We start from the raw sequence: 10,954 nt of genomic DNA, 5'->3' as shown, positions 1-10,954 counted from the left end.
GGAGGCTGAGGCAGGAGAATCACTTGAACCCAGGAAGCAGAGGTTGCAGTGAGCCAAGATTGCACCTTTGCACTCCAGCCTGGGTGACAAGAGCGAAAATCGGTCTCAAAAAAAAAGAACATTTTAATAAACTTTTATGATTTATTAAAGGGTGAAAACATGTTTCTGTACCATAACATTCAAATGCGAGGCGCACACTGGCAAACAAGTATTTATCTGCGTTAAATATTTTGTTCCATTTAAAGTATAACAATCATTCCCCGTGCCCATGGTCAGGTTGGACAAATGACCACATTTCATGCTTGTGTGAATTTTTGTTTGCAATCTGTATACTGCCCTTAGAGATATAGGTTCAAACAGGTGCAGGAAGCAGAGCTGCCAGCAAAGCGTAGGAGTCGACTCTTTTTCTTTTCTTTTCTTTTCTTTTTTTTTTTTTTGAGCCAGAGTCTCGCTCTGTCACCCAGGCTGGAGTGCAGTGGCTTGATCTTAGCTCACTGCAACCTCCATCTCCCGGGTTCAAGCAATTCTCCTGCCTCAGCCTCCCAAGTAGCTGGGAATACAGGTGTCTGCCACCATGCCCGGCTAATTTTTGTATTTTTAGTAGAGATGAGGTTTCACCATGTTGTCCAGGCTTGTCTCAAACTCCTTACCTCAGGTGATCCACCTGCCTTGGCCTCCCAAAGTGCTGGGGTTACAGGTGTGAGCCACCACGCTCGGCCTCTAGACTCTTAGTCTATATTCTTTGAGTTACACCTGACAACTTTCCATCACACCTGGCTGCCTGGCTCAGGAACTGGAGGAAGGCGGCCACTGCTGGCCAGGAATTTCTCAGAGGACACTGGACAGTATTATGGAGTGGCCACTGCCTCTCAGAGGCTCACTGTCCGTAGCACAGGGGTCATCCATCCTGTCAGACCACGCTGACCCCACTCACGAGAGGCTAGCCCTGCAAGTTCTCCCCTGGGAATAGGAAGTAATCGTGCGAGGTTTGCACGCTAGATCAGCTTGGTCTCGGGAGCCATTTCTACACAAATCATGTGGGGCTCACAAGGCCATGCTCTGCTGCTCCCTGGACTCTGACCCCTGTCCTGCATGTCCTCCTTCCTCCTTCCTCTGGTCCTCAGAGACTCCCCGTTCCCCGCCATCTGCACACTTAGAGTGGGACCGGGACGTGCACCGTGGCCAGTTTTGTTCTTGTTTGTGTTGCTCAGAATCCATTGTTTCTTACTGATGCAGATCAGTGCCTAACACTAGGTGTCTAGCACCATGCTGGGAGCCAGAGATACAACAGACAGGTGCCTCCCTGGGGGATAAGTGGAGCACACGCAGGTAATAATCAGTGAACTGGGTAGCGCTTCATTACAGGCCTCTCACAACTGGTATTCTATCTCCATCACATTGTAATTTCGTTTTTGTGGTGTGATCTAAAAAGCCTTGGCTCCTCAAAAGATCTGGCCAAGTTCATGGTAAAGTTATTCATTCCTTTAACAAATGCATTCATTTAACAATATTTATTAAGCACCTATTATTTATCAGGTACCATTCCAGATGTCAGGATTATAACAGAGAACAAAACTGACAAATAGCGCTGTTCTCTTGGTGCTTACATTATCGTGGAAGGAGACAAAAAGAAATAATGTCAATATAATATGTACTAAGAATTTTAAAGAAAAACTCAAGCAGGGTAAGGGAGAGAGAATGACGGTGGGGAGGAGGGCTGCTCTTTGAGGAAGGCCCTTCTGGTGACTCTTGAAGCAGAGCCCAGCAAGAGGGGAGGGGGAAGTTGTGGTTTGGAGGAAGTCTTTTCATAGTGAGGAGCCTCAAGGGCAGAGCCCCCGAGTGGGAGTGTGCCCTACCTGTTGGAAGGAAGCCACTGATCTGCAATCCTATTTTCCTCGTCTGCAAGTTAATGGGCTTGTTGGGAGGGACAAATGAAATCATTTATATGAAAACATTTATGTCAACTGTAGAACACTCTATAAAAGTTATTCTCTTTATGTTGACTTCATGAAGTATTTGCAGTGTCTAAATCAGGAATGATCATAATGATTATATTACAATTCTGCCCTTTCATTTTTTTTATTGAGGTGAAATGCATATAACATATAATTAATCATTTTATAGCATACAATTCAGTGGCATTTGGTGCATTCACAATGTTGTGCAACCACCACCTCTTTCTTTTTTTTTTTTTTTTTTGAGACGGAGTCTTGCTCTGTTGCCCAGGCTGGAGTGCAGTGGCGCAATCTCGGCTCACTGCAAACTCTGCCTCCCAGGTTCACACCATTCTCCTGCCTCAGCCTCTCCGAGTAGCTGGGACTACAGGCGCCCACCACCACGCCCGGCTAATTTTTTGTATTTTTTTTTTTTTAGTAGAGACGGGGTTTCACCGTGGTCTCGATCTCCTGACCTCGTGATCCGCCCGCCTCGGCCTCCCAAAGTGCTGGGATTACAAGCGTGAGCCACCGCGCCCGGCCGCAACCACCACCTCTTTCTATTTAAAAACATTTTTCATCATCCCCACCTTTTCTTTCTTTTTTCTTTTTAAAATAGAGATGGTGTCTCCCTACATTGCCCAAGCTGGATTAGAACACCTGGGCTCAAGTGATCCTCCAACCTCAGTCTCCTGAGTAGCTGGGATTATAGGCACTCACCACTGTGCCTAGCCTTTCATTTTTATTTTATCTTATTTTATTAATTATTATTATTATTTAGAGACAGGATCTCACTCTGTCGCCCAGGCTGGAATGCAGTGGTGTGATCATGGTTCCCTGCGGCTTCCACCTCCTGGGCTCAAGCAATCCTCCCAACCTCAGCCTCCCAAATAGCTGAAACTACAGACATGCGCCACAGTGCCTGGCTAATTTTCGTATTTTTTGCAGAGACGTGGTTTCACCTTGTTGCCCAGGCTGGTCTTGAACTCCTGGGCCTAAGTGATCCTCCTACCTTGGCTTCCTCCAGTGCTGGTATTAGAGGTGTGAGTCACTGTGCCTGGCCTTTTTTATTTTTATTTTTTGACACAGAGTCTCACTCTGTCACCAAGCAGGAGTGCAGTGGTGCAATCTCGGCTCACTGCAACCTCTGCCTCCCAGGGTGAAGAGATTCTCATGCCTCAGTCTCCTCAGTAGCTGAGATTACAGGTGTGCACCACCACGCCCAGTTAATTTTTTTCTATTTTTAGTAGAGACAGGGTTTTACCATGTTGGCCCCACTGGTCTCAAACTCCTGGCCTCAAGTCATTCACCTACCTCAGCCTCCCAGAGTGCTAGGATTACAGGAATGAGCCACCGCACCCGGCCTTTGGCCTCATTTTTATTTTTATTTATTTATTTTTATTTTTATTTATTTATTTTTTTTTGAGACGGAGTCTCGCTGTGTCGCCCAGGCTGGAGTCCAGTGGCGCGATCTCGGCTCACTGCAAGCTCCGCCTCCCGGGTTCACACCATTCTCCTGCCTCCGCCTCCCCAGTAGCTGGGACTACAGGCGCCCGCCACCACGTCCAGCTAATTTTTTTTGTATTTTTAGTAGAGACAGGGTTTCACCATGTTAGCCAGGATGGTCTCGACCTCCTGATCTCGTGATCCACCCGCCTCGGCCTCCCAAATTGCTGGGATTACAGGCGTGAGCCACAGCGCCCGGCGCCTCATTTTTAATATTCACTTGAGTTACCATTCTGGAAACAGGATTTCCCCCTGTATCTGACTTTGTCCTTTCTGTTTCTGGCTAGCCTCCAGCTCCTAGGCTTCATCCATGTATTTTTCCAACAGCGATTTATTGAGCACCTACTGTGTGGGAGGCACTATGCTAGGCAGATTCTGGAGACACAACAATGACAGTGACAGGGAGGTCCCTGCATCCCCAGGACTCACAGTGTGGTGGGGGATTTAGACAGTGAATGGATAATTGCCAGAAAACTAATTTAAATTATGATACATGCTTATAAGAAAAAATGTTTTGAAAATTATGTTAAATACATTTGTGGAGTTATCGAAGCTACTAGAAGAGAGACGCCACTCTTAGAACAACATGACTGTGGTTTTATAACTGTGCTCCTAGTTCAGACACGGGGGAGAAAGATGACCTCGGGGAGGCGACCTGGATTTTGCTAGGGCCTAAGCAGCGAGGCCGGCCCAGGGAGAAACAGCGGTGCTTCCTTCATTTGCTCCTGGTCACCCTCTGAGGTGTGCAAAGGTAATAGTGTTGCCAGCGCTCCCATTTGAGAGATGTGGAAACTGAGGCTTGGCCAGGCGTGCTTGCCACCTGGAGGGGCTGACGTCTGATACTTGCTTTAGCCAACCGTCAAAGCGTTTGTCCGATAGGGGGCAGCGGCGCGCCGGGCTGGAAGGAGAGCGGCATCCGCGCGCGCGGCGCTCCCGGCGTTCCAGGAGGGGGCGCTGCTGATCCGGCCTCGGATCGCCGCTCCCGCCCCGGCCCTGCCCCGCCGCCCTGCCCCCACCACCCGCCCGGAGCCCGGCACTCGTGACCTCGCCAGCTCTCAGCTCCCTCGGGCGTTTTCGTGCACGCTAATGTGCGCCTCTGTGTTTTCCTAAATGCTGGTTTCTTCATCAAGCGGCGGAATAACGCATCAGGGCAGGTGGCCCACGTCACCGGGGTGATGCGCTGGTGCTCGCCGGGGCGGGCGCTGTGCCTGCGGGAGCCGCGCGGCCGGCGCGGTGTCGGGGCGCCTGGTGGGGGCCGAGCCGCGCCCGCACGTCCCTCAGGTAGGCGCGACCAGAGTTTCTTTAGACAGGATGACCTGGCAGCGTTTCCACCCCACCCACGGCGAGTTTCGCTTTCCTAATGTGGTTAAAAAGTGCGTTCTAACTGAAGTAGGGTGGTTGAACAGGTTTCAACATTTTACTTAATTTTTTGTTTGTTTTAGATTTCTTCCTTCTGGTGGGTCTCTTTCTTTTTCTGTCAAGAAGATGTTCATAACTGTCCTCTTTGGCATTTGTTCAAAGTCCAGTTCTAATAGCTTTTGGACTGTGGTTTAATTTTAACCATAAAGCATTCTTTTGGAATAATTGCTTTTGAATCTGGGAAGAGCCAGCTGGATACAAGGCCATAAACACCCCCCTGCGGGGAATGTACAGGCTTTAAGTTACGTTTTTTTACCACTAGCATTTCTCTCTCTCTTTTTTTTTTCTTTCTTTTTTTAGAGACAGGGTCTGGCTCTGTTGCCCAGGCTGGAGTTCAGTGGTACAATCAGAGTTCACTGCAGCCTCATCCTCCTGGGCTCCAGCGATGCTCCCATCTCAGCCTCCTGAGTAGCTAGGTGGGACCACAGACACGCATCACTGGCTCATTTTTTTTTTATTATTTTTATTTTTTAGAGACAGGGTCTTGCTATGTTGCCCAGGCTGGTCTCAAACTACTGGTCTCAAGTGATCCTCCTGCCTCAGCCTCCCAACATGCTGGAATTACAGGCCTGAGCCACCATGCCTGGCCTAGCATATCTCTTTTTTTAAAAAAAGGAGACTGATGGGGGTTGGGGGGATGCAAATTGTGAGTAGATAGGTGGGTTTGGAGGAGAGTTTGAACATCTGCTTTAATCAGCTAAATGGTGTCTTCTCAGAGCTGTCCTGCGGGCAATCATGTGGCCTCAGATTTCTGGGACAATCTCAATTTCTGGGACAGATACACACTGGCCCTTTGTTAGGCTACGCATCAGACCACCACCAATTCCCAGTTCTGAAATTGTGGTCACCAGAGAGACCTATCAGCAGCCGTTGACATTATCTCCTTGGGAATGACTGGACCCAGGCAGCCAGGCAGAGCTGGGGTCCCCAGAGCTCCTGGCACTAGCTGGAATATTTCCAGTTCCTCTTCTTCCCTTAACAGCACAAGTCGTTTGGTAATCATTGCTGGTATTTTTAGAACCTCAGAGAATGTTGGATGTAGCAGGACAGAAATTGGTTGCCTACCATTTTGTGGCTTGGGTGGCATACGTCTTGTTTGGCAATTAAAAAAATAAAAGATGAGAAGAAAGTGGGATATGCAATGGAGACCAATTCAAGAAAAAGTGATTTATGCCAGTCCTAGCTGAGGCAGATGAATTTGGGAAGACTTACTCGTTTTCTAGAAATAGTCTTCACTTGACCAGAGAGTCAAACTTGGGCGTATTTAAATACAGAGCTCTTCTGGAGCATTTGAGTAGAAGGACAGAAAACCAGAGACTAATTAACCAGTTGTTACCAGCGGGAGATCCTTTTTTTGTTTGTTTGTTTGTTTGTTTTCTTTTTGAGATGGAGTCTCGCTCTGTCGCCAGGCTGGAGTGGAGTGGTGCGATTTTGGCTCTCTGTGCAATCTCTGCCTCCTGGATTCAAACCATTCTCCTGCCTCAGCCTTCCAAGTAGCTGAGATTACGGGTACACTCCACCACACCCAGCTAATTTTTGTATTTTTAGTAGAGACGGGTTTTCACCACGTTGGCCAGGCTGGTCTCAATCTCCTGATCTGGTGATCTGCCTGCCTTGGCCTCCCAAAGTGCTGGGATTATAGGCGTGAGCCACTGCGCCAGGCCAAGAGATCAGTCTTAATGAAAATCAAGGGTTCAGTTACCCAGTGGGTCAGTAGGAGATGAGGCTTTCATTTAGAAAAATCGGAGCCTGAGGCCGGGCACGGTGGCTCACGCCTGTAATTCCAACACTTTTGGAGGCCAAGGCAGGTGGATCACGAGGTCAGGAGTTCAAGACCAGCCTCGCCAAGATGGTGAAACCTTGTTTCTACTAAAAATACAAAAATTAGCTGGGCGCGGTGGCAGGCAGCTATAATCCCAGCTACTTGGGAGGCTGAGGCAGGAGAATCGCTTGAACCTGGGGGGCAGAGATTGTGCCACTGCACTCCAGCCTGGACGATAGAGTGAGACTCCATCTCAAAAAAAAAAATTAAAAATAAAAGTAGAAAAATTGGAGCCTGTGGAGCTCTCCTGAGGGCAGATGCATAAAGCTGGGTGCGCCCCTCCAGCCTGCTGGGTCCCACAGAAGCTCAAGAGGCAGGGGCCATGTCTTTCACCACTTGTCACTGCTATGATTCCCTGTTTAGAACTCTCAGTGAGTGTCAGATCAACACATTCATCCACCATATCCCGTGTGTATAAGAACAATCCATCACTCCTGACCTAATCCAGCACAGAACAGAACTTCTGGAAGAGGACCAAAGAAGAGAAAAAGTGGAAGTGTCACATGCCCAGAGGAAAATAGATGCTACAGAGATGAATAAAACAAAACAAAACAAAAGGAAGAAAGCCGAGCTAATCTGGGAGTTCCATCACGGCTAAGAACGCATCGTTGTTTTGTCACGCGGTTCCTAGCCCGGCTCAGACCTGGGCTGCGGCACCTCAGGCATCTCCTTTCATCTCCTGGCTCTTCTCCTGGCTCCCGGGCACTTCTCGAGACTTTTTGGACCTGGACTGGTCCATGGCAGAACACCTCTTTCCTGAGTCCTCCCCATGCACCTGCCCAAAGCGGGGGATTGGGGTGGCAATCTGCGAGATGCCAGGCTCCTCAAATGGAGCCGTCACCCCCTAGGCTGTACTTGGCATTGTCTCCAAGGAGCCTGGGGAGGTAACCGGTTGGGGACTGATTCACTTGGGAGGGAGGGAGCGAGTGCAGATTGCAGATGCTATCTAGTCGGGCCAATCAACCTGGAGAAGGGCAGGTCTGTGTCTCAACTGGTTTAGGGGTGGGAGAGTGGGATCGGAACTTTTACACCTTGCATTCTTAGGACGTCACAATGGTTTTCCCAAGGCCTCCTTATCTGAGGCTGTTTACCTATTCAACCAGCATAGGCAGGTTCAGGACTCCCACTTTGTCCGGGTTCTGTCCTCACAGGCACAGGAAGATTAATGCGAACAACAGGGTCTGACAAACCAAAACTCACAGATAAGAGACTCGGGTTATTGGGGCAGATGCCAGAAGTCATGGGACCTTCACGGGGTGGCTGTAGGTTGAGCAATCTCCCTCGGGATGTGAGGGGGTTATTTCTGCGTTATTGGTCATTGAGAAATTCCCTAATCTTAGAAAAGGAATGGAACTAAGGACTTGAATTGGAGTATACGTAGTTGACCTAATTATAAGGTTGTCCATCCGTCTGTTTAATAAACAGTTCCATGATGTGGGACGGCAAGGTCACTCACAGCCCTGAATATTAACAACGTTTTCCTAAGGTTCTGGAAAAAAAGTGGTAACAATGTGTTCAGCTGCAGGCTTGTTCTGTCTCAGGCCCCAGGCTGACATGAATCAGAAATAGAGGGAAATGTGGAAGTGGCGTTGCAAATATTAGTTCTAAAAACGGACTGGGAAGAGAGAGTGCCTCTAGACCCAGTCATGGCCTAGCCAAGCCCCAGAAGAATGACATCACCCCTTGTGCCTCGTGGGGAGCCCCTGAGGCTGTCATGGATTTGTAGTCCTATGTGGGACAGCGCTGCTGACGGGGTTATTTCCTGCATTAGACCTACCCTGTCAGCAAGACACTGTTTACATGAGCTGAGTGCCAAGTTGCGGCACATTATGCACAATCGCTTTTAAGTTCAATTAAATTAACGTTTAGAAACATTGTAGATAGAAAAAGCTAAAGAGCATTTTAGCAAACTGATTACCTAGAGATGCAAGTGCTTTGAACTTGAGCATTAGAGAACTTGTGAATTTGTAGGAGTTAACCAGGACAAGTACCCATCTAATGAATGTTCATAAGGGAAGCACGCGTTTAGGAGGCATTTCAGGTAGCCCAGCGCAGACCAAGGAGGGAAGGAAAGAGATAAGATGTCGGAAAACATCTTTGAATACCCAGAGTTGTTATCCCCTCCACGAAACATTGGAGGGCAAATTGTTTGGGTCAGTAAAATAGAATCATAAAGTGTGAAGAAGAAACCTGTGGAATATGCTGGAAGAATTGGTCAGAGATGGGCCGGGCGTGGTGGCTCACGCCTGTAATCCCAGCACTTTGGGAGGCCGAGGTGGGTGGATCACCTGAGGTCAGGAGTTCAAGACCAGACTAGCCAACATGATGAAACCCCATCTCTACTAAAAATACACAAAATTAGCCGGGCGTCGTGGTGGGTGCCTATAATCCTAGCTACTCAGGAGACGGAGGCAGGAGAATTGTTTGAACCTGGGAGACAGGTTGCAGTGAGCTGAGATTGCACCACTGCAGTCCAGCCTGGGCAACAAGAGCGAAACTCCATCTCAAAAAAAGAAAAAAAAAAAAAAAAAGAATTGGTAAGAGATGAATACCCCATCACAGCCTCTTTGATTTCAGAGGTGAAATAGTTGAACCTCAGACCTCACTGTCAGATGTAAAGAGTCACTCCAAATTTATAAGCTCATTAAACTAGTATTTCTGACCATTTACACATTTGGCTGTAGAGAAAATACACAGAATGCTTCCAGCCACACCTATGCCTACTCAAGCCACTTAGCTGACAAGCCACTTAGGTTTTTCTTCTAATTACTCAGGTGCGCGTCTCTGTTATTTACAAAGTTTGGTGAAGTCAGGGCAGGGGGAATTTATGGTTCGATACCCTTTCCAGCACAGAGGGGTAAAATTGAGCCTGTCTTTCGAAATCAGTCTGAACTGTCAAACTCCCAGTTGAGGGCTCCTCTCTCCAAATCAGGAATCTTTTTTGTTTTCTCCGGCTCTGGGCCACAGTCAGGGCTTTGGAGTTCATTTGTATGCCCTCCCCCCTCCCCATTAGTGTTATTGTGTATATTTGAGGTACTTGTTCTTCACTGACCATAGGTGAATAGGAGCTGGTTCACCTGAAAGCTCCCACTCCCCATTCACTTTTTTTTTTTTTTTTGAGATGGAGTCTTGCTCTGTTACCCAGGCTGGAGTGCAGTGGTGAGATCTTGGCTCAATGCAACCTCTGCCTCCCAGGTTCAAGTGATTCTCCTGTCGCAGCCTCCTGGGTAGCTGGAATTACATGTGCCTACCACCACGCCCGGCCAAGTTTTTGTATTTTTAGCAGAGACAGGATTTCATCATATTGGTCAGGCTGGTGTCGAACTCCTGACGTCAGCTGATCCACCTGCCTTAGCCTCCCAAAGTGCTGGGATCACAGGTGTGAGCCACCACACCCAGCCCCCATTCACTTTTGTTTTAGGAAATGAGAAAGCTTCTGCCTTTTTTCTTTCCTTCCTTCCTTGGATGTTAGTTAAGATTAGTGAGGTAATGGTGATAAAGTACTTTGAATTACCTCAAGGAGAGTGCAGCCCAACTTGTTATTATTTACCTAGGTCAGTTCATAAACCCCCACGATCTAGGGTTCCTGTCTCCTGCCCTGGGGATGGTGCCTGGGAGAAAGGAGATGTCACAGACCCAGTCCCACAGGGCGCTGTTGGCTGGAGTTGGTCATTCCTGACTTTGACATCAACAGGCTTATCTCCAGAAATAGGCTAAATGGTAGCTCAGGCGCCGGTGTTGCCTCATCCCGCAAACTCTCAGGGAGGCTGCCTACTTCCAGTCTCTGTTCTGGGAACTAATGATAGGTGGGATGAAAAGACTGTTTTCTCTGATGCGCTTTTATGAGATGTTTTCAAAGATGAGGTGGCAAGGACATGGTTAACCCGCTCCCTTGTGCAGGGAGACGTCAGAATGACAGGGCACAGGGAATCTCTCCAACCTGTTCCCAGGAGAGCTCTTGCTGAGGATGGCCCAGCTGTTAGCCAGATGTCAAGGCAGCCTCAAGCCCTGTAACCCATATCAGTGGGCTTTTTCGGCTGACGGTGCTGTGGCCTGCGGCAGGCGGCAGTGTGGATAGAGGACAGCTGTGGCTGAGGCCGGCAGCTGTTTCCACACCGACTTCTTGGGTAATGGCTCTTCTTAAGCCTATGATATTTAGGGATTGTCAAACTTCTCTTTCATCCTGAGCCACCTTCCCTCATGGGTAGCAGAGGAGTTGGATTTCTTTTCTTTTCTTTTTCTTTTTCGACAGAGTCCTGCTCTGTTGCCCAGG

General features: G+C 48.4%; 1 long non-coding RNA gene across 1 annotated transcript; it reads left to right on the top strand.

Annotated features, from left to right (window-relative positions):
• The first annotated feature begins 4,471 nt into the window (after window positions 1–4,471).
• Window positions 4,472–8,138, top strand: LOC134737219 (uncharacterized). Its single transcript, XR_010121899.1, has 2 exons — window positions 4,472–4,721; window positions 7,045–8,138. It is a non-coding gene; the product is annotated as an uncharacterized lncRNA (long non-coding RNA).
• Window positions 8,139–10,954: the final 2,816 nt, after the last annotated feature.

Source organism: Symphalangus syndactylus, chromosome 1 (assembly GCF_028878055.3).
Source record: "Symphalangus syndactylus isolate Jambi chromosome 1, NHGRI_mSymSyn1-v2.1_pri, whole genome shotgun sequence".
Taxonomy (NCBI): Eukaryota; Metazoa; Chordata; class Mammalia; order Primates; family Hylobatidae; genus Symphalangus; species Symphalangus syndactylus.
This window is presented reverse-complemented; position numbering and strand designations above follow the sequence as displayed.